Consider the following 23899-nt stretch of genomic DNA (forward strand, 5'->3'; position numbering starts at 1 on the left):
AGCAGAATGCCTCGATGTTAGTATCTCATGGGCCTCTAGGCTCAGCACTGTGGTATTAAACTGCCCCTGGTGTCACTTCCCAGCTGCCTCCCTGAACCTGGAGGTCCCTCAACACCTCAAGCACCTCACCCATCTCCCATCCCAGCCTCCCCACCTTCTGCTGTCAGGAGAGCAGCTCATGGAGTCAAAGGCTTCACGTGCACTTGCTGCCAAACAGACACCCCTACAACTGCCTCCTGGTGTCTATCCTGATCCTTGTTTCCATAAGGCTGTGACAGGAGATCAGGAGTCACTCAATAACAAGCTGAAGAGAGAAAGAGGCTGAAAAATGTTTGTCAATGATCAGGAAGAACAAGGAGGGCGAAGCTGCTGAGCTGGGTTCCCTGAGTGCTTGGGTGGAGCACACACTCAGTGTGTGCCAGCCTCAGGCACAGCATAGAGAGGCTCAACACACCTGCAGCACTGAGACCTTTTTGGCCAAGGAATGATAGTCCTGGGGCATGATCCCACCACCAGGACAAAGCTGCCTTGCCAAGAGCTGCCACAACAGTCAGGCCAAACAGGGCTGGGGGGGATCAGGCAGCTGAGGCTCCTGTGCCTGAAGGCATCATTGGCCACATTTAAACCATTTCTGGCAAGTGCTTGTGCACACTGCTCTTAAAAACCTGCAGTGCCACAGCCTCCCCAGGGAGCTTCTACCAGTGGTTAACCAGCCTTAAAATTAGGAAGTGTTCACCAGTAGCCCAGCTGAATCTCCCTTGCTGGGTCTGTTAAGCATATGGGTATGAAGTGAAGTTTACATAGAGTTTATGTACCTAAATTGGTGCAGATACATCTCGTGTTTCCCCTGGTCTTCACTTCCCTGGACTAAGTGACCTCCACTTTGTCTGAGATCCTCCTCAGAGTTTCCTAGTTTGTTTACAGAAAAATCTCACAACAGCCTTACTTCAATCACAGAGTGGTTTGGGTTGGAAGGGACCTCAAAGACCATCTTGTTCCAACTCCCCTGCCGTGGGCAGGACGCCTTCCACTAGGCCAGGTCACTCAAAGCCCTATCCAACCTGGCCTTGAACATCTACAGGGTTGGGGCATCCACAGCTTCTCTGGGCAACCTGCTCCAGTGCCTCACTACCCTCACAGTAAAGAATTTTTTCCTAGTGTCTAATCAAAACCTATCATCTGTCTGTTTAAAACTGTTTCCCCTTGTCTTATTGCTATCAAGCTATACAAGCCCTGCTTGCATCCATAATTTCCTTCTCCAGAAGTGGCATGATTTGAGATTGGAATTTGATTTTTTTCTTGGTTTTTTTTTTTTTTTTTTTTTTTTTTGCTTGGTTTTTTTTTTTTTTTTTTTTTTTGTGTATATGTTTTTCATCTATTTCATTAAATGTTTCATTATACTGCAGAGAGGTGGTAACTCTTTCATGAACAACAGTCCTGGCTTTTCCATACCACCTGTTAAGATTACCCACTACCCCAGAAATGACTCATTTTGCACATCTCAAAAACTCCAACCCAGCAAAATAAACCAATGAACTGACCAGCCATGAACTCATGCATTCCATAAATGCACAGAAGAGCTTTTCCATGCCTACAGCATTGCTGCAAACTTTGGTTCCTGACATGGAGGCAAATAATGACCCCAGACATAATCCAAAGCAGGACTTTTTACAGACAGGTCTCTTTTATCAGCTGGACTGCTGGTGAGCTGAGGTTGCACCCTGCAGCCAGGCAGTGGGCAGGCAGGAGGAAAGCTGGGCCACGTGAATGCCTGGGATAGGGATAAGTGCATTTTCATATTACATCTAATGTAATAAGTCAGTTAAATGCCCCTAGTCCAGACAGGGCAGCATGTTAATAAACGGTCCTTACCAGCAGCTGACAGTTGGTTAGCACAGATTAATTCTTAATGAAGAAAAAAACTCTTTATGTAATGTAATGCTTCTGGCTGGGGATCAAGGGTTGCAATCATCCACCCACAGCAGACCTTTAAATCCGGCTTTGTTCCTCTGTGGGAAAAATAGACAAAAAAACCCAAACCCTGCTATTTTTTAAAGGTTATGATTCAGCCAGCGTCACTCAGATTCTAATTCCAGGAGCGCTGAGCTTGTTTCCTAAAGAGTACAATATGTTACACCATGGCCTGGTGATGCAGATGTGGCAGAGGAGGTGGTGTGAGGCAGGAGAAAGGCACTGTGCAGACCCTGTGCCCCAGGGGTGCAGAAGATGGCCTTGTGGGCACACCAGGGCTTTCCCAGCTGGAGGGATGGTGCCCATCCTCTGACCTCAGCCATGGGGATTTGGGGCTGTCTGATGGGTGTTTGTGTCAAAGGGAAGGTGCAAGGAGGAGGAGTGCAGCTATACTGGGCTGTGAGATGGGCTGTGAAAAGCAGGAGGTCAAAGGCAGCTTAAGCAGCAGGGGCTTTGGCAGGGGACTGTGCAGCTGCCCAGGTGCAGGCAGCCGGTGCTGTGGTGGATGCACACACACAGTTTCACCCTCGCAGCCCTCAGGAGGCTCCCAGGACCTTTATTTCCACTTGCAAGGAAGCAAGGCATTCCACTGACTCACTGGTTTCCCTCCCTTAAGATGTCCCCTGAGATTAGGCCTTAGGTGCTGCCTCCTGGGCTACTCCGCAGGTGTCACCTTCTCTTCAGGCTGTGCCAGTGTCCCCCTTGCAGTGGGAACTTGCAGAGATGCTTGCACCCACCCCAGCAGAGGGTCTGAGATATTCTGCCAAAGTCATGGACCAAAAGCTAAACTCACTGAAAAGCTAAATGCCCTGGAATACCAATAAATAGTGTCAATAATAACCAGTTAAAAAGCAAAATCACTATTGTTTACCCTGTGACCTAAGGATATGGAAACAATAAAACTGCTTCACATGCAGGAAGGTAATTTGTACTTGTGAGGTCTGTTTTTTTACTACATCTAGTTTTATTCATTATCTGATAAGAATCTTCCTACTAATTCGCTGATGTTCTGAGGAATTTTACAATAATGTCTTAAAGCAAGAATTATTCCATTTTACTTGAGCATCTTATCTTTTACTGAACACTGACTTACACAAAATAGACGTGCATAAAGCAGGAGAAGCTCCACAGCTTGTGACACACAAACAGGAGAAGGCAAGGGAGACCCATATCTCCTGAACAGCAGGGATGCTCAGCAGGTAAAATGGGATCTCTCAGATTCTGGGGTTTTCTTTCATCTCTTTTCCATTTCACCTTGCATTTCTGCAGTGATGCCAAGCTGAGGAAAGCAGATTAAATCTGTGAGAAGTGAGAGAACAAAGTAAGTTCTGTGCAGGCAAAGGACTTCAAACAGGGAGAAAGGCTGGTGGCAGAGATACCATCATAGGCAGAGACTTCAAAAGAGGCACAGCAGGTGATTGAATTTGCAGCTGAGCAGCGTGGCCAGAGCGAGGTACGCGTGAGCGAGGCTGAACTCTGCAGAGTTCTGGTTAAATAGCTCCTTAGAGATTTTCCCATTTATGTACTGTCATGTTTAGGGGACCTGGAAGAGTCCTGTTCTCATGTCTGGGAGCATGATGTTGCCCCTGAGGCCATCTCCCCAGCTCCTGAGGATGGGAGGACAGGGGCATCACCACTGAGGGACTGCACTTCCAACACAACAGCCCGGCCAGCAGCATCCCCAAACTGCTCTGCAGCTTGAACTACACACTGTGGCAGATGAGAGAAACACCATGGGGCTGCTGCCCAGGGAATACATGTCCAGAAGTCCCTCACAACCAAAGGGCTGTCAGCTGACAGCACCTGGGTGTGCAAAGGAGGCTTCCCAGCAGGTTGCCATGCAAGCAATGTGGGTTGGGTACAAATGTGAGCAGACAAAGTGGTCAACAGCCCCTTCCTGAGCCTTTTTCACATGCTGTTTTTTACCAGCAAAGTCCCTGAGCAGCTTTATGCTTCTCAGCACAAAGCAAAATCCACCTACATTTTACTGATGGACAGCTCTGCATATGCTATAATGGAAATTACAGGCCACATTTATAGTCAAGAGAAAATTTGTGACACCAACACAAAGTGAGCAACGAGATGAAAACATCAAATTGTTGACATCAGAGATGAAACAGCCCCATTAGATCATCTTAATCATCTCTCAAAAATGCTAATACTTTGTCTGGGCTATGAAAGAAGTTACTCTTAAAGGGATGCCAGTCTGAAGACAGTTAATGGCTTTTTTGGCTCTGGCACACTGGACAATGTCTTTAATGTCAAATGGAGAGATGAGCTCTCATAAGGAGCTACAGAAACCATGTGCAAAAAGCATGTACGGAGTAATAACAACCTGCAGCATTAGAAAAAGACAAAAAAAACCCAGTCAACCTTTTTTAGAAATCTCAACATAATCTTGAGTTTTGCAATTTTAAAAGAAAGAAGTCTTAAAGAAAAGTTCACCAGCATTTTCTGTCTTGAAACGTGTTGCTTTAGATTTGTCTGCTCTGTATTTTTTTTTTTTGGTTCTTTACTTTCTTTGCCCAGCCTTTGCTCAGAAGCTGGAGAAATGAAGGAGGTCAACAGAAGGAAAAGGTTTGAAAAGCTTTCAGGGGAAAAGCTTAAAAAGAAAGATTTTATTAGAGGGGAAGATTGTTTCTCTCTCACTCTCTCTCTCTCTTTTTTTTTTTTTTTTTTTATGTTGGAGAAACAGCATTCTCAGAGCTCAACTCTGGGTGGTAGCATAGGACACCCTGCACTGACCACTGATGACAATCATGGAAAGGGCATGATAAGTTCCCATACATACTATGCTTTATATGTTCAGCACAAACATCATCCACTGTTCTCCTACGTACCACAGACTGAATTTCTGGAGAGGATTCCTGATTTTCCTGGACTGTTTCTGGGCTGACATCAGCATGCTGTGCTGCAAAGCCATACACTTGCTACTAACCATGCTAATAGTCTGCTTTTTGGGTCCTTGCCCAGAGCATCTCAAACCACTATCTCCCCTTCTATTAGCTCTGGATTTCTCCCTGAAATAATGACATTATTTTCCTTTAAACATAAACCATTCAAATGCTATTAGTATCAAACCTCTGACAACAAATTCACAGTTGCCAGAGAGGGAGTAGAAAGGATTTAGCCTAAGAAATCAGAGCCCATTTTCTGGTGCCTGAGAGTTCAATGAAAGAAAGAAAATCTGCCATTTAAACCTAAGCCATTAATGCTAGGCAGCTTTCCATAGGTAGAGAATGATACTTTTGAAGAGGGAGTGAGGAAGGGGGGATAGATATATTTTATTTTGGGGTTTTTCTCCATTCTTTGGGTGAGTTTTACCACCCATGGGAACCGTGCAGCTGCTCTACCGAAGCCTCCAGCTACCCACACATTTGAGTGAGTGTGGACTGTGGCAATTTGGATTTTATTTCACACTTCCCCCACCCTGGGCAGTGAGCATCCTTTTCCAATCCTCTGCCTATCCCCAGAGGCTATCAGGACGATGTAATTTCTTTCCAGATACAAACACACATCCGTTTATAGTCTCTTTCATGCTGGGGTAAACTCCCCTGGTACACCAAACTGCATGAAAAAGACCTCGCCGCTGACCCGCCCTGGCCCCGGGGCTCCACACTGCGGTCATTCCTGCGGGGCCCCATCCGCTGGGGCGGGACCGGGCCGCTCGGGAAAGCGGCTGTGGAGCTGCTTGTGGCCAGCAGGTGGGAGCCTGCCCGCACCCATTGCTGCCTGCCCGCACCCATTGCTGCCTGCCCGCACCCATTGCTGCCTGCTCACACCCATTGCTGCCTGCCTGCACCCATTGCTGCCTGCCCGCACCCATTGCTGCCTGCTCACACCCATTGCTGCCTGCCCGCACCCATTGCTGCCTGCCCGCACCCATTGCTGCCTGCTCACACCCATTGCTGCCTGCCTGCACCCATTACTGCCTGTCTGCACCCATTGCTGCCTGCCCGCACCCATTGCTGCCTGCCCGCGCCCATTGCTGCCTGCCTGCACCCATTACTGCCTGTCTGCACCCATTACTGCCTGTCTGCACCCATTGCTGCCTGCCCGCACCCATTGCTGCCTGCCTGCACCCATTGCTGCCTGCCTGCACCCATTGCTGCCTGTCTGCACCCATTGCTGCCTGCTCACACCCATTGCTGCCTGCCTGCACCCATTACTGCCTGCCTGCACCCATTACTGCCTGCCCGCACCCATTGCTGCCTGTCTGCACCCACTGCTGCCTGCTCACACCCATTGCTGCCTGCCCACACCCATTGCTGCCTGCTCACACCCATTGCTGCCTGCCCACACCCATGCTGGTTTTGTGCTGCTGCCTCCGGCACTCACCACCACAGCCTCAGCCTCTGCCTGCCTGCCTGTCACCCTGTCCCCGTGGCTTCCCCTGTCCCTGCCAGTCCCACTGCCTGCGTTATGCTCCAAGGAGCAGAGACCTACTCTTGGTTGGTGTCGCTTCCTAATGCAGCTGCCTGTTGCGGTGCTTGAGGCTCTGGCAAAGAAAAAATACCAAGTTGGTATTCCAGGTGGGAAAGCGCATGAAAAAATAGAGTGAATGCCAGCAAAATTTCCTCCTTTCTTTTCCTTAACCTCCATGTCTCTGTACTCCAATGGAAAGAAAAATTGCAGGTGATTCTGTTCCCCTGACTGCCATTCCAAGACTTGATCTGTCTGTGCAGTGCTGGGTGTAAGGCCCAGCCCATCCTGCCTCATCCCCGAGGTCAGTCCCCGGCTGGGACACAAGCAAATGGCACTGGTGGCAGAAGTGGGGCAGCTCTGATGTGGTCACAAGGCTGGGGACAGGCAGCTGCTCAGGGCCATGCTGTCCTGCTGCTGCTGCAGCTTGTTCACTTCTGCTTACTCTGGCTTGGATGTGCCATGGAATGAGAGCAAGAGGTTGAACGAGAAAGGGAATGTACTGGCTATGAGAGGCTAAAGAGGATAAATGTGTGGTAGAAGAAATATGTGCAGAAATCAGTGATGTGAGAAACCAAAATTATCATAGCAAAAACTGTATTAACTATGTTTGGATTTTTGACAAGGCTTTCCTCTTCTATGGTCTGTCTAATACTTTTTGAAGTCTGCCATCTGCTAGCATGCTTGCAACAAAGTGTACATCCAGTTTTCTCTATTTTACCTGGAAATAAAACCATGTAAGGTAAAGACTGCCTCTTCCATCTATTCCACCTCAGTGAGCTGCTGAGACGTTTCTGATAGACCTTTTGTGCCGGAGTCCCCCTGGTGATGTGCCTTGTGCTTGCTCATATACTTCAGTGACTCTTTTAAATGGCCTCCACATATGATGGCTTTAGTGGTACATGAATGGATTCATATAATTGGCATTGACCTGGTTTGGAAGGGGGAAAGAAGAAACCATGGTGAAATGATGTGGAAAAGGTTAAAAAATAAAAGAGCTGGCTTTTTCTGTAGCACAGCTCACCTAACACGTTACAAGCCTAACACTGCACACCTTCATTTTCAATACCTGGCACTCTGTTTTTCCTATGCAACTTCTTTCTGCTTCACACCAGGTCAAGGCATCTCTGACTCTGCTGAGTTAGCTTGTTCATCAATGACTTGGATGGAGGTGCAGAGGCCTCCTCAGCAAGTTCACTGATGACACAAAGCTGGAGGAGTGGCCGTGACCCCAAAGGGCTGTGCAGCCCTTCAGAAGGACCTTGACAGTTTAGAGGGATGAGCAGAGAGGAACCTTCAGAAATTCATCAAAGGTAAATGCAGGGTCCTGCACCTAGGGAAGGATAACCCTGAGCACAGGTCCAGGCTGGGGGCTGGTCTGGCTGATCTGCTTTCTGTGAGATGTGGACCTGTTCTCAGCAGTGCTCGGCAGAAGGCAAGTGGCAATAGTGACAAGCTGCAGCAAGATACAAGGAGAAAGCTGTTTAGGGAGGCTGTGGAAACTTCACCCTTGGAGGTATGAAAAATTCAACTGTACATGGTCCTGAGAAGCCTGATCTAATTGGATCTCTCAGGTTGAAGACCAGAAAGTACCACCAAAACTTTTTAGCAGATTGTGCAGGAAAATAGGCCTGTTCACTTTTCATCAGAAAAGAAACGTGAACATCAGGACTTCCTCTTAAGGTTCAGTCCATACTGAACAATAAGTACTAAATTCAAATATTCTTGCAAACCAAAAGGAAAAATTAAACCCATGGCATGGGAAAAGTACATAATCTCCAGACAGTGGTTATGTTAATAAGTCTGGATCAGACAATTTCTTGCTATAGCAAGAAACCAGAAACCAAGGCTGATGGTTTCACATCCAATGAACCAAAATTGCTTTATAACTTTGATGTGAAAAGAACCTATCAAACCTTCAATTACATCTCAAGACATCAGTGATAATTTGTGCTGCAAAAGGAACATCAGAATTATTCCAATAAAAAAATTTAAATTATATGAAGGCAAACATAATTAAAAACTCTATTCCAAACACAAATCTATTACTTGACAAATAATAGTTGTTACTGACCATGCAGCCTGAGAAATGACAGGATTAAAAGTCATGAACTCCCTCATTCTGCAGAGGGATAAGCAGGATGTTCTGACACTAAAGAATCTTTCCATACTAAGCTTGGTCATTTGCCAATGGCAGTGATTTCTGTGCTACACAATCTTCTGTTGATTCCTGTACACTTGTAGACAATGTCTGCAGAACAAGACCTCTTAATAACAGTTTATTTCAGTTAAATATTGCAATCAGACTAATGGTCTACTAATTATAGTCTTGTCTCTTCCCATATTACACCATATGGTATCTGCAGACAAGAGGCAGAAGCTAATCTGGTGGAGAAACACAAAATATTTCACAGTATTCAGCCCACTATTTCTATAAAGACACTGACAACAGCGGTATGACAAACTGAGCAAATCAATATTTTGCTAAATTGAGATCCTGGGAGACAATAAAAAAAGTCAATTGTTTAAATTACAATTTTTTTTTTTTTTAATGTGCAAACACTAGCTGTATCCTGTACAAAATTTTGACAGGGAATTCACTGGTTGAGAAAATGGTCTAAAATAACTCCAGTTCATCTCTGTAAATATGGAGGACAGAGCAACTGAGCACTAGTGGGGTTATGTTCTGGGTAACAGGCTAAAGGGAGACACTGTGAGAAATGTCTGCTGAGGCATTTGTATTTCATCACAGATGTGAAGACCTGGAAAGACTGCAGGAGTCTGAGATCCAGAGACAGTGAACAGCACCAGCCATGCTGGTGAAGCTGTGTCAGGCATGTTTATTTGTGATAACCACCTAGCAGCTTTTAGAGACTGCTGCTGAAGCCAAAATTTCACGTGACAGATTTGTGGCTCCTGTTTGTTGTTCTCTTCCTGGTGTGTTTCAGTGGAGCTCATAATACCTGCTCAGTTTGGTTTTTACTGCTGCTTTGAGGCATCCTTGCTATAGTGATGAAGACCAGTAGCAGAAGAAAAGGACCCCACCAGAAATTTTCCAAATGACCATGTATAATTCATAGAGCTTCAGTATATCCAAATGCCAGCTAATATTTTTTCCACACAGAAATTCAAGGAATACTGTTGTTTGGGTTGCCCCAATCTGCAGTCAGGATCCAACATTAGTGCAAAACTGAAATACAGACTAATTGACAGAGCTGGAGATTCTGAAGCATATTCACAGAGGAAAACAAAAGCTACTGGGTTTATTTGTGCCAAGACTAAAAGGTTGCAGTGACTCCAGTGAGGGGAAACATGTAGGGAGCCATTGGGATGGGTTGCCCATGGGCATTCCACATACAAGGCTCCATCAGGATGAAACAAGACTAGAAAGGTGAGACCTGGTGACATTGATCACATCATTGGCTCTGCAGCCATGAATGAACTGTATCTGTCCTGTGTGCAATGGCCAGACACCATTTGGGACTGGTAGGTAGGTCCACCACCCATGAAAGGGGGTGACTCCAAGAAGGAGCTAAAAGACAACCAATATGTGCCTCAGATTACTTCTATTGAGGCAGAATGTTTGACTTTTTTGTCTTTATTTTTAAAAATACAAACTGTTATTGCCTATTATTTGTTTAGGAAGTCTTTTTGGCCAATAATTTTGTAAAACTTAACTGTTATAACAACCTGCCCTCTGAAGTTACTTCACTGCCAAATTCAGAAAAGGTATGCAAACATATTTGAGTTTCAAAAGCACTGTTCAAATTTACCTGGTGCCTATAGTTGATGGTTCTCAGCCTGGCTCACTGAATATTTGATCATCTAATAATCTCTTTGTTATGGCCCTAGCATTGGACTTCTCCAGATTTATCCCTATCTGAGAACTAGTCCAAATCCTTTAAAAAATCATATTATCTTCAGTCAATATATACATGCATAATGAAACAAACTTCATTACTATTGTAAAAAAAATCTATTTCAAATTTTTATTTTGTGGTCTTCCAGGCACTGGATCTTGTAACAAAATTAATAAAGCTATTTTAATAAATCTTTAGCTTGATGGATAGAGAACTCACTTTCAAGACTTGCCCAGTTTGCATCAACACATAAAGAGGAAATATAACCTTCATGCTTCATGCTCTTACAATATTCCTTTTTTAAGCACAAAAACTAGCAAATTTTGTCCATGTTTTGTTTTTTTTTTTTTAACTCTCCATTGGTGTCCAGATTTTCTCCTCATCCTAAAATTATGAGCCACATTTTTGAATGCTAGATACAGTCTAGTATCTATGAAGAGGACAGTTTTGTAGTAAGCTGTGGTCAAATGACACTAATGGTTTCTGGGCCTTTCCCTGTGATATTCCATTTACTCCTTGTCAGTGATCCTTCAGTTTTTCTGGTCTGCTTCATGCCATTGCATGCTTATTCAGGAAGCAGTCTGTATTTAATTCCTGGTTTTTGTCAAGAACAACACAGGAAAAAGAACTAGCCTCTTTGGGGAGATAATTACATTACTGGATGAAGACTTGCCATTTGCAGTCATATTCAATATGGGGGAGTTTATCCAGTTTTAAAATATTTTAATATTTTCCTTATTTTATCTGGGTACTGTATTGTAGCAGTTCCTTAATAAAAATGCCATGTGGTGCAACATTAGACACCTTACAGAAGCACATCACATAGCTCCATTTCCTCTGCCAAGCACATTTTAAATTAATCAAAAAAGGATTAACTTGGAAAGATCTATTTTTCTTTAAAGCCATGCTAATTGACATTAATCAAATTACTCACTAACTCTTCATTTATTGAGTGCCATATCAGCCTTTCCAATATTTTGTCAGGCTGAGGGCTGTAATTAGTCCAGTTGTTCCTTTAATCCCCTCTGAATATTGGCAGAACAACTCTCTTATTAAGCACTGCTGCCTTCACTGAATTGCTATTGACAGTTCTGTAGCAGTTACTCATACCTATGTCAGCTTTTGCCTTGAGATGGCCCTGCTGGAATCTCAGTGTTTGCGTGTAAGAATTTCAGACTCATCACCTTTCTTTTTTTCTTCCATTTTGTTGTTGTTTTTTGAAAAACATTTGGAACAATTTCTTGGTTGATAGGCAGAGGCCCTTAGCATATTGATGATGAAATTCCCCATGGGGTTGCTGCAGATGAACCGTGAGAACAGGTGGGTTGTATTGTAAGAAATTTACTTATTGCAAAAAAAAGCAGAATGGCATGGACTGGATAGAGGGACTAAGGACCAGAATCTAGTAGCTGGAGTGAAATTAATCCCTGTCTACAATGTCCAGGGTATAACTTCAATCCAGTCTTCGATTCATGCTTTCAAATCTTTTAGTTCTGGATTGACCAACAGAACTCCCTTTGAGGGAGCAGTCCCTCCTAGTAAATGAGTGCTGTGTACTGTGGGCATTAGGACATACTGGGGAGCATCAGGGGGACCTGTGACATCCGTAGTATCCCAAGTCTGCCTCCTGCAGTAGGCAGACTGCTAGTAGCAGGCAAAAATCCTTTGCACCAGGCTGCACTAGGCATGTGTGTAGTTTCAATATTTTAATTCAACGCTGTTAAACTGCTAACGGCAAAGTATACTTCTAAAAGTGTCTTTTTATCTCTCATTTATCCTTTACTCTTTTTTCTGGTATCTTGTCTTCAGTTTTAGTAGCAGAACCTCCATGCAAAAGGTCAGATGCCCCACGGCCAAGAACACGCAAAGCCGCCTAATCCAGCTAAGGCAGCTGCAGGGAACTGCAGGAGGGGCTGAAACAAAAGGACACAGCTCAGCACGCAACGCGCATAATCTCTCAGAGTGCAGGGCCACAGAGAGGCACTTGCAAACTCAAATATGCCTCCACGGGCACACAGACACACCATGTGGGGAGCAAAGACACCTTTGGTGGAGAAAGCCATCCCCGAGGGAAGAGCTCTAATGAAAGGAGAGTGGTAGTAAAGACGCGCGTCGCTGCGGTGTTGTGGCATTGCTATTCGTTTCGGCAGTGAGGAATAGCAGCTCGGTGCATTAGTCCCCAAGGGGTGCAATCCACTCAGGCACATTGTTTGCCGTAGCCATTCAGGTTTCTGCTCAGTGCGGGCTTGGCCTATTTCCCTTTTCTTTCATGCAGTGCACAATCCATTTAGGGATTTATAGCGGCTTAGAGGCCCATGTACACTGCCTTGTCTCTATCTGATTTTTATTCTGTGATAAGAAGGCTTGGGGTCATGGGTTCATTGGCACTAACTGCTCCTTGCCATTCAAGTTGCACAGAAATCTAATTATTCATTAGTGTTTATGATTTCTTGACGTCCACCAATGTCCTCATCGCTGCTTGGAGGAGTTCCAGGGTTTGCCACAAAAAGCAGGTGAATCTGCCCTGATGTAATGTTATAAGCAAGGGGTGCAAGAGACACCAGAGAGGAGCAGGGGCATGAAAACAAATGTGATAACAAAGTGCAAAGGCTATTTGTGGTGAAAACCAGTGGCCAGTATAAAGTGATGTGATTCCCATCATCATGGTGCACACTTACGCCAAATCATATAATGACCTTTAACACTGAAAACTAAAATCTGCCTGTTTTCTCTGCCCTGCTCTGGCCAGTAGCTGCTGATCTCTGCTCTCCACAATCACAGCACCTGTAGCTACAGCCTAGAAAAGGATATATTTGCCTCTTGTGCCTGCAGGGGAAATACTGTCTTCTTTCCATTTCTGTGTGGGCTTCTTTAGTTTTAACCATTTAGTGTAAATACATATCTTCACACTTCTCTCATCCTCTCAACTTCCTGGGGAGTTTGATTTCAAGTCATCCAAAAAGCAGAGCTATGAGAGCTAGGAATGCTAGGAATAGCCACCAGCTCTGCTGACACCACCATAGTGAAACTTGTTGGGGAAGATGAAATAGGAAAGCCTTATAAATATGATTGCCTGATTTGGAAAATACAGAAACTATAAGCGAGATTGAGATGAGAACAAGTTTTGAGATACCAAACCTTGGTCACTAAACAACTAGAAAGCAATAATACAGCCAGCTGTAGGCAATCCGCCCTTTGATTAAACAATGCCCTCTACCTACAGACAGGTCCAAGGGTCACATGGAATGTTCTGTCTCACCCCTCAAAATGTGTGGTTCATCCCACACCTGTAACCCTCCCCTGAAGCATCAGGTATCTGTAATCCCACTGGCCCAAGACTTATTCTGCACCCACTCTGAAGCCCCCTGATAAGGGGACTGGACGCTCTCTTGGCATCCTCTCCCACCCCCGCTACCTCTCTCTCTCTCTCTCTCTCTCCCTCTCTCTCTCTCTTCCTGCCCCCACTCCTTGGGGCCTGCTCCAAGCAGGGCCCCACACCCACACCCTTTACAATAAACCATATATTTCAAGACCTGACTTCAGAGCTCTCTCGTCTCCATCCTTCCCGACCATCCAGGAGTCCAGCGCTCGCTACAGAAGCTCAGTGGAAATGCCACTTATCCCTAGGTTGATAAAATTCTATTCCTTATCTGTACCAACATCCTCCTTGGATATGGTCCTGTAACCCAACAAATGTGAGGGATCCAGCTGACATATTTCACCTTACACAAAGTGACATGGATCTCCTGTGAATGTCCCAAAAAATGGAAGTATTCTTCTCAAAAAGGACACAAGTAATGGATGCAGAAACCCCACTAACTTCATATTAAGCCAGATTTTAAAAGTGTCTGACAACACCCATGATAGAAGACACTAAAGAAGTAAAAAACTATTTTCTGACCACTGTGTCCTGGAGCACAGAATAGCATTTCTGAAAGAAATAGAGCTGCAGAGGGGAAATAACTTTCCAGAAGCCAAGCAGCACCCAAACTGTTACACAGGAACCCTTGTGCTCCTCCAGCTCCCACAAACATCAATCACAAGAGAGATAAAGTGACACACTTGTTCCTGTTGCATCAATAGCTCTTAAAGGCAGACACCTGCTGAGAAGGGGTTAGAACATCTAAATGCTCTTTTATGTGTGTCTGCTACAGTTTGACTGTAGCTCCAGGAGTATTTACACAGAGTGTGCTGTGTGTTGCTGCACTTTTTGAAGCTTTGGGTAGGTAGTTAAACAAGAGAAGGTGTGATTTGACTGGAGTTATTGTTGTGTCAGATACTTTCACTGCATTGTGCCTTGCCCTGAAGGCACTGAAAGTACTCCTGGGTTCCTGTGGTGTCTGGTGGCTTGTGTGACTGTTGTCCAGACTGGATTTCTGCTCCTGACAAGTTCAGTATCTCAGTATATTGTTGTCTCAAAGGCAAAAAAAATATGTCTCAATTTATTCTTCTGACTTCTTCTGTTCTCATTTTGGAGATGGATAGGTTATAAATAGAACTGGATAAATAGTTTACTCTTCTGGAATCAAATGGGGAAAGTGTATATTTAACAAATTCAATGAAAAGTTTATTTCTGTGACATTTCTTATCATGCTTTGTTAATGAAAATCCAGGAAATCCAGGATTAAAGTCCTGAACAGTCTGGGAAACCTGCATTTCTATGCCTCAGTAACTAAGCGAAAGCCCAAGACCCTGTTGAACTCCTCTGAGGAACATAGCGATCAAAGTGATAAAATACTCGAGGCAGGAAAGCATCACCAGCTGGCAGGAGCTGAGCGGGACTGAGCTGGGCAGGAGCTGGGGGTGGCATTCCTGAGGGGAGATCAAGCTGCTCTAAGTGAGGGCAGCTGCTGGGGACTGCCCTCCAACACAACTTCAAACCTTATTCTTTGCTGCTTACTCAAGAACTCTGATTTCTTTTACCATTCCTGTTCAGGATCATTTGTTTTATCCGTCTGAGCTGCTTTTATATTTTTGTTGTGGATTATCAATTGCATTCAGCTCCTGCTCTAACCCAGCTCTAACCCTGCTCTAAATAAGCCTGGTGCCTAACCTCATTTTTACCTCATTTTCCCCTCTCGGTTACCTTTTTGTTCTGTATCTCATGGCCATTTGGAGCAGAGTATTTTTCTGTTTGAAGTGACTGTACACACCTGGAGGCATACACTGTGCCGTTCCTACCCCCCAGGCTGTTTGCAGCTTCCTTGCAGGTCATTTGCAAAACGTCTTACACCTTGCAGGCTAGGAGTACTCATGGATGGCTGCTCTCCAGGCGCAGCAAGAGAAACTGAGCTAAAGCTTGCAAATGTTTTGCATCAGTCCTGCAGACATTTCAGCAAGACCATGCTTCTCATTCTTATGGGAATGCTGTGTGAGATGGTGTTGAAAGCTTGTCTAAATCTACTGCTTCTCCACTAGATCTGAAGCCTGTTGGCCTGTCAGGGAAAGAAGTTTCTTCCACAACTTTTTTCTTCAGGACCCCACATCTATTCTTCATCTAGACATTTTCTTTAAGGAATTTTGAAGTTGTCTGATGATTTGTTCCAGGATTTTTCTATGAATTGCTCACATTTAAACTTTTCTATGAATAATAATCCAAAAGAAGGGAAATTGAATACATTTTTTTGCCTTCTTGATATATTCGTTTGGAAAATTCCATCTGCTAGTGAGATAATAATTGTTTCCCTCCTCTCATGTGTACCAAGGCACTTCCAGCTGTTTTAGGGCAGCTAAGTGAATTCATAGCTATCCATTGCTTGTCAAACCCCATTGCTCCCCTGGTGCATAAGAAAGGGACTAGTATTTTTTAAATATGTATAAATCAAAAATATATTTACATAGGTTGTTGAGACTGAGAAGAGTATATCTAACATCCCCACAGCTGCAAACAACAGTTATTAAGGAGCTTTTTATTCTCCTTGAGAAGGATACTTGAATCAGTGTAAATGGAATGCAGGTGATTTTCAAAGTTAAATGGGTACAACTTCTTTCCACAGGAGCATTGATCAATCACCACAATCAACTGCTGATGACTGATTGCCCATCTCTTGAAGCCTGTGTGAATTTGTGTAGAAAATGTTTTACCCCTGCAAATCATGAAGTTGAATCTTTGTTGATTAAATGAAATGTTAGTGCTTTTCAATGTGTTGTTCCCGTGGATCCCAAGGCAGTGTAAATGCTCACCAAAGTCAGTAAAACCACAGCAGCTTAGGCCAGGTAGAGATCTGCTCCCCAGGGTTTGTAGAAAGAGATGGGTGACCTGACAAACTGCTCTGAAATAGAAATCCATGGGTAACAGGCAGAGGAAGAAGAGCCTTGTCATCAAAGAGGTGGGACAAGGCTGGTGGTGTCAGCAGGACACAGGTGAGGTCTCCACGAGAAGGCACAAGTAGGAACCAGAGCTGTGAGGCCTTGGGGGAAGGCACAGAGGAGAAGGAGGGTGAACACGGAGCTGGGGATTGTGCAGGGAGTGTGTGAGCTCCAAACTGATGGGCAGTGTGGCTGGCTCGACCAGTCCTATTTCTGCCCACGCCATTTTATTTTCTTTACCACAAATGAGGATCTTGCCAGCCACATGAGACCTGACACACCAGGCCCCCAAGTTCTCCTGCAGCTCTGGTGGGTGTTTGCTGCTCGATTTCGGCAGGATGTCTCCAAACATCCCTGTGCAGAGGGCAGAGCCATCTCCCCCATTCTGTCCTTCCCCGTTCCTCTGAGCACTGGATACTTTCCAGACGTGGTGCTCAGCAGAGCACAAGTCGTGAAAGCACTGACCACTGTGGCCACAGCACCATACTGGATACTAAAGTAATGTAGAAGGACATACAGGATCAAATGCTGCTTGTAGAGCTAGATCAATTTTTTTTTTCCTGTAAATTGATAAATGTTTATTAATACTTTTCAATTTATTGCAATGCTTGGAACAAACATTACTGCTACACAGATAAGTTCGGTGATTAAAGAATTACCAATGATGTCTACCTGACCAAATGCACTACTTCACTTAACAAGGCAGAAATATATCTATATATGTGCCACAGGTATTTCACCAGGGTTCAATTTAAACTAATTAATAAAATAGCCTGTTTGGACTAAAAATAATTGTCATCTGAGAATACGTGAATTCAACACTGCTAGAAAATCCCTGCCATCTGACGTAGAAGGATTTATAGGTTTAGTGGAAATTGCTTTCCCCACTGTCCAGATTAAATACTGCAGGATGATTTTTTGTATGAGTAAACATCCTTTCAATAACGATCAGACCGATAATGTCTTAAAAAGAGAAACAGGATCTACATTTAGGTTTTCTTTTTCTTGTATGGACTATTTCTGTACACAGGACCTTCAGGTAATATGTTGACTGTCCATAAAATGCATTTTAGCATCTTCCTCCTGCTGTGGGGATGGATTTTATCCACTGAATGCAGAACCCACCGACAAGGAAAAGAAATACATGAGGTATACAAAAAAGGCAGGTGAGTATCATGTTTTTATATTCAAGTAGCTATAGTTTGGATAAATGTAATATTTTGGGTGATGATAAAATTACTAACAGATAATTTGAGCTTGCATTTGCAGACTGTGATCTTTCAGGCAAAAATATTTTCTGTAGTTTCTTTTGCCAATGAGTAAGTTTTAATGCATTTCCTACAGTGAAAATCACTGCTTCTTTCAAAAAATAGTGTCATTTTTTGAAGTGTCTAAAAGTTTGAAAGGGTACAAAAAAAGAGGTATTTATATTTATGGTAGTTAAAATGTGATAGAATATTTACATGAAAGTGAAAATGAAATTTAGGTCCATGAGAATTGTTGCATTCAGTGAAGATTAGATAGACTTGAGACCTCAGATGAAAGCATTCAGAATTTTTTTGTTCTCATGTAATTTGTTTTATAGACCTTTCAAAAGGAAAAATAAAGTCTCTCAGCAAGGCAATGGTCAGTTACCAGAAGGAATAGAAAGAGCATTCAGTATATAGTATTAATATGCTAAAATTATTTAAAACATTGTTTATTCTTTGTCTCTCTATCTCTCTCTTACAAAATGTGTGATATTTTGCTCTCACTATCTTGTAGACAGCCATTTTCGGAGGATTTGAGTGGAGGAAGGGTTTTTGCTACAACTGAGTTCTGATTATTTATATTCTATTCGGGAAATATTTAGAACTTTGTGTGAGGATTTTTATGTTCAGGCACAAAACAAGTTACACCTGGAGGAAAAAAATACTTTTTCTTCTTTATGTAAGAATATAGCTGACACATTTAATGTTGTTTAAATGCTGTGTACTTCTACTTGTGACAGACTGAACCTGTGTTGTCTCTGCTTTACTATAGAGGCTGTATAGTTCTGTAAAGGCTCCATATCATCATCAGTACTGTAAAGTGTATAGGGATGGAAATGCAGGAATGTCACAGTCCTGAGGAATTCAAACCACTCTTATTAGCCTTCAGAAAAAAATAGCTGAAAGGTAGAAGGGATGGAAAGTGCTTATTTTCCTACAGCCCCTTGTAGCAGGTGAGGGGCAGCTTACAGAGTGACTGCAGTGTCCTGGTCAGGACTCGTGCATCCATGAACCATTTTCTAGGTAGGAAGTGGCTTTAGCAGTGGCACCACTTCCATGGAGGTATAACTGGCAAAATGGATGCAGTGCTCTCTTCATGACCAGCCCCCAGGGGATGCATTACCAGAGGCAGTATGGGTACAAGACAGGCACAAAATCCATTTTTTTGTTGAGGCTTCATGACAGTGACAGCAGAGGTGATGTGTTGGATGTAGCAAATGAAGGAGGTGAAAAGCAAGCTACCACCATGTGAGCTGGGAAGTATCCAGACAAGAGGGATGTGCACACACAGCCATTTCCTTGCTTATCATCTTTAAGGAAAGCTCTATACTATGCTTTTCATCTTTAAGGAAAGCTCTATACTAAATGCTTGAGTGGCAGTGCAATGAAGTGACAATATAACAAATCAAAGCAGAAAAGTGTTAAAAAATGTGTGAAAATGGAAAAGAAATGCCTGTTCAGTAAATGCAGGAGCTGCCTCTTCACCTATATTTTGCATATAAGGTGTAATTGTTCCAGGGTAAGCCCATCAGAAAGCCCTGAGGTGGTGTGGCTCTGGAAAATTGGCTCCACTGCCCTTCCAGCATGCCCACGCTGGCCTGGGAGGGCATTTCTGGCCTGTTCTTTCCTCAGTAGGGCACAGTGATGTTGAGGAGAGCCAATGGGGCGAGAGGAACAAAGCTGGCCTGTGGCTGTAGGGTTGTCCATCAGCAGCGTGGCGCCCAGCACAGTGCCCACTTTGCCCTGTGATGGGACAGCCTGTGAGACACCCATGTAAGGTAAAAAAAAAGATGATTATGGCCATCCATAAGATGACCATAGGACCTTAGGATTTCCTTCTAAGCACGAACAACAAACCCTCTGTACCAAACCTTCAATGTCAAATTCAGAACGAGATTGCAAGTATTTTTTTAACTCTGGCTTCCATCTGTTTGGTCCTGTTCTGTGCTATCTTGTCTCCTCTCCATCGAGGTATTTGCAGGAGGACCAAGCCTCCATTCATCTCTGCTTACATACATTCAGGAGATAAAGCTTCTTGCATTTCTCAATGTGGAATGTTTCCCAAGCTTTGAGCCAGCCATTTGCTTGTTTTCCTCTGTCCCTTCACTGCTTTTTCAGGATTGACATCAGGACTAGGTGCAGTATTTGTACAGCCCTTCAGCAGGTGCTGTATGCAGAGGTAATCCCCCCGACCTCCTGGGACTGCAGTCAGGATTTCCCAGTGGGAGATCATGCCTGCCCAACACTACCAGGCATCTGTGTATGGCAGTACACCTCATCTCAGAGGTCCAGACAAGCTTCTTCGCTCTCATGGGGTGGTCTCTTATATGTTAAGATGCTGGTTATATAAAACAGTTTTGAAGTAGGCATGATTCCTTGGCACTTCAGTCAAAGTCCATGCCTTTTTCCATCACAGAGTTAGATCCTGGATTCAAAACAGAGTGACTGAGGGTGCTATATTACATCGGAAAAACTTGCAGAAAACATTGCTCCTGAACATTTTGGATTTTACTCTGTTTCTCCCTCCCTTCAACATCCAGCTCTGAATAGCCTTTTTGCAGGAGGAGAAGTTAGAGTAATTGACCTCTTGCTCCATAAGGCTTGTGGTAAGGACCAGGATGGAAATCCATCCCACCACTGTAGCCTTTTATTTCTGAAGAAAGACACAGACCTCAGTGAGGATTGATGGGGAAATCTATTTGATGTGGAAAAGACTGTATCCACAGCATCACAAGATGCTCAGGATGGCTTGATTTGCACCCATGACCTCCCTGACCCCCAGAATCCCTACAGAACAACAAGATTATCCTTTTGCCCTAGTGCCAGGGCTCAGCTCCAGCCACCAGTGTTGGCACATGGCAGGTGCACCTGCTGTAAAGACCTGCCACACTGGGTGGGTTGCCAGCATCCTGCTGTGCCTGACAGATGTGTCCATCTTTGCTCCTGATTCTCATGGTGCAGCTGATGGAGGAATGCACAGGTTTTTAGCTTGTTTCTTTGGATGGTGTGTCAGTTTCTTCCAAGGAGAGTCACTTGTGCTGAACTCTGCTTTCATATTAAAACTCACCTCTGGATCTGCAATTTTCAGCTCCAGGCCTTCTCTTTTCACCTGCTCAAATCCAGCTGAGCTCACATCCACAGCCTTCACATTCTAGAGATATGGTGGATGGAGTATATGGGGAGCTGCAGGGTCAGAGACCTTCTCTGTCACAATTTTTGTCACTGCAGGCACCCCATTCTAGCATGACATAAGAGCTGTGAAGAAGAGTGAGCAGACAGGAGAGGTTTTGCCCATGAGAGTTCATGCATGCACCACAGTCTTATGAGGACTGGGTTTGCATGACAGGAATTTTGAAAAAGGTCCCAAATAATTCCTTAAATAAAGCTGCTGAGGCTTTAGGACATAGTGTGACAAGAAAATGGCAAATCACTCTAGGTCATAGTATACAGACAATCACAGTGAAAGCAACATAGTAGATAGCTTTATTGCATGGGACTTACTACAGAGCCTTCAAATATTGTAATTCACTGTAAAAATATGTCTGTGCCAGTCAAAGACTCAACTACTTATTTTTGCTAATCTCCAGGACAAATCACCTCAAAGGAATTTCACTTCAAAGAGCAGCAATATAAAAATAAAAGCTTTCTCACCTTGCAGACACGTTCACAGTATGCAGTCAGCTGTGTGCAAAACCTGCAGGGATTGCAAGGCTTTTTATGCCTGTTAGGTTCAGAGTGCCAAAACTCCTACAGAAAGGAGCTGAGTTCCGGAGCACTGGCAAGAGAGCTGTCTGCTGTTTTCCCAACTGCTCAGGCTCTTGGAAAGCCACCAGGCTTTGGGGCTGGGGGAGGGGGGGGTCACTAGAATGATGCAAAGACTCATTAAAAATCAAAACATCATTTTGTCAACAAAATGGCCAAAGCCTGTGTTGCTAATTAGACTTGCAGAATCTACTAGAGAGGATGAGCGATAGGAAAAGGACTGTCCTGGAGCTGAGCCATGTTGTTCTGCCAGAGCTAACTGCTGGGGGAAGGGGGAGGGGGGTGATCTCTTTTAACACTAAAATCTCCCTGGACAGCATTCAAACCATCTTTCAGACAAAGAGCTCTCAACAGAAGAGATTTCACTGTAAAAGATCTAGAGATCATGTTTGTTTAACCTTATCTAAGAGACTCACTTCATGTTGTTTGTCATGTCCCTACCATTCCCTTACTAATAATTTTGCCTCACTCTTATCTCCAAATAGTAACCCATTTGCATAAACAAATCTTTCTAATGCAAGCTGTCTTTAGATCAGACTTGTGGAGTGCATGGTAAGACTGTGAGATGCCTGTTGAAGGCATTGCCACGTTATCAGTGGTGAGCCAGATCCAGTGAGCCCACAGCTCCCAAGGCATTGCTTTCTGGGAGCAGTTTGAGTTGTGTCTGTTCACCACTTGCTGCAGCAGTGCTGGGTCTCAGGAGAACAAGAGGCCAGTGTGGACTTCAGGCCAGTGCAAGTGGTATCTCTCCATCTCCCCAGTTAGTAACTTGCCTTCCCCTTTCCTCCTTTTTTCTTCATCTCCTTCACTCCTTTCTTTCCCTTATTCAAGGTTTCTCCTCTTCTTCAATAAGCTGTTTCTCTCTATTTTGTCCCTTTCTCTGCCCTGTGTTTCACCTACCTCTTTTTTTTCCCCTAGCCACATCCCTTTCCCTTGTCACACAAATCTGCTAAGGTTTACCCTGTTGCTTTCAACTTCATATCACTTTGTGGCTTATTCAAACCCCTTTCTTGCCTCCAACCGTGCACCTTTTCTTTATATTGTTATACATTAGTTTATTTCTCGTTATTGCTTCACTATTTCTCTCATTTGCCTTTTCACTCCTGTCATTCTTTCCAGAAATTTCAATTGTGCATGGCACCTTTTCTTGGACCAGCCAGAAGTGTCCTTCCTCTGCTTTTCATAGCAAGTGATGATGCTTTGAAAACTCTATTTTCTACTTTCATCATTATCACCAGCCTTCTTTCATCCCTTCTAGAATTTACCTCGGGCCTATGTGCCACACAGCTTCCTAACTTTATTCGTTTCATTTGTGGCAGAACAGTCATGTAGCACTTCTGTAGCTATGTTCATACACCCAAGTACTCTGCAACCTTACTTGGCCCCTAATGATAGAAGCTCCAGGCAACATTGCAACTTCCTCAGGATCAGCAGCTTCATGTTTTCTTCTGGCCCACCATTACTGCAACGTGTTTTATGAGTTGGTGTGAGGAGACAAAACGGGCTGTGTGCAGCCTAGCCAAAAAAAAAGCCAACCACAAACCAATTCAAAGATGCTGCAAGGTCATTTCTTCCCTCCTGCATGCATATAAATTGATTTTCTCATTGCAGGGTTGAGTTCACATCTGAAATGATGATGGTTTTTCTTTTAAAATATGCTCAGTCACCTTCCAAACTCACTTCTGTGAAAGCACTCACAGATTTCATAGTGAATTTCACAGTGTGATGCCATGCTTATGTACTTTCTTTCAAATTTCTTTTCCTTGCTATGCATTGCAGAAAGTCTTGAGTGACAGATTCCTGCCCACCTGCACCAAGCTACTCCTGAATTCTATGCTTGCACCATTATCACTTGGCCAACTTCTCCTTTCCCACTCTGAGAGCCCTGCTCAGGCTGCCTGGAAGGCTTCTCCACCTCCAAGATCTCTCCTCTTACTCTGCTATTTTTTCTAGCTATGGACACAGGATATGTGAGATGTTGACATGCCTTGATGTTGCTAACAGCTTTGAAATGCCTTCTGACTGGTTTTCTGCTCTGTTCCCAATAATGCTGAACCATTGTTTGTCCCCTTGAGCACTGTGCATCATTAGGCTGATGTTCACCAAGAAATACCACAAGGACACTTCCTTAGCAGTGACAGTTGGTTTGGAGGCCATCAATATTTTAACATTGTTTCTGAAGGCAGAATGGAAAAAATTAAAAATACAAAGTAAAAATTAATATACACTTTTCTGAATTTGCTAGCACTGTTTTTTTTTTCTGAAGTCATGAGAGTCTGCTCCAATTCTCCACCCATACTTCTGATTTAACTACCTTGAATAATT

General features: G+C 43.9%; 1 protein-coding gene across 1 annotated transcript in view; it reads left to right on the forward strand.

Annotated features, from left to right (window-relative positions):
* Positions 1 to 17631: 17631 nt before the first annotated feature.
* The window catches only part of LOC128786185 (gamma-aminobutyric acid receptor subunit rho-1), a 29544-nt gene continuing 23276 nt past the window's right edge, over positions 17632 to 23899 (forward strand). The window contains exon 1 of the mRNA XM_053939281.1: positions 17632 to 17728. The gene's annotated coding sequence lies outside the window, so the exon portion shown is untranslated. The remainder of the gene's footprint in view (positions 17729 to 23899) is intronic.

Source organism: Vidua chalybeata, chromosome 3, assembly GCF_026979565.1.
Source record: "Vidua chalybeata isolate OUT-0048 chromosome 3, bVidCha1 merged haplotype, whole genome shotgun sequence".
NCBI classification, from domain to species: Eukaryota; Metazoa; Chordata; class Aves; order Passeriformes; family Viduidae; genus Vidua; species Vidua chalybeata.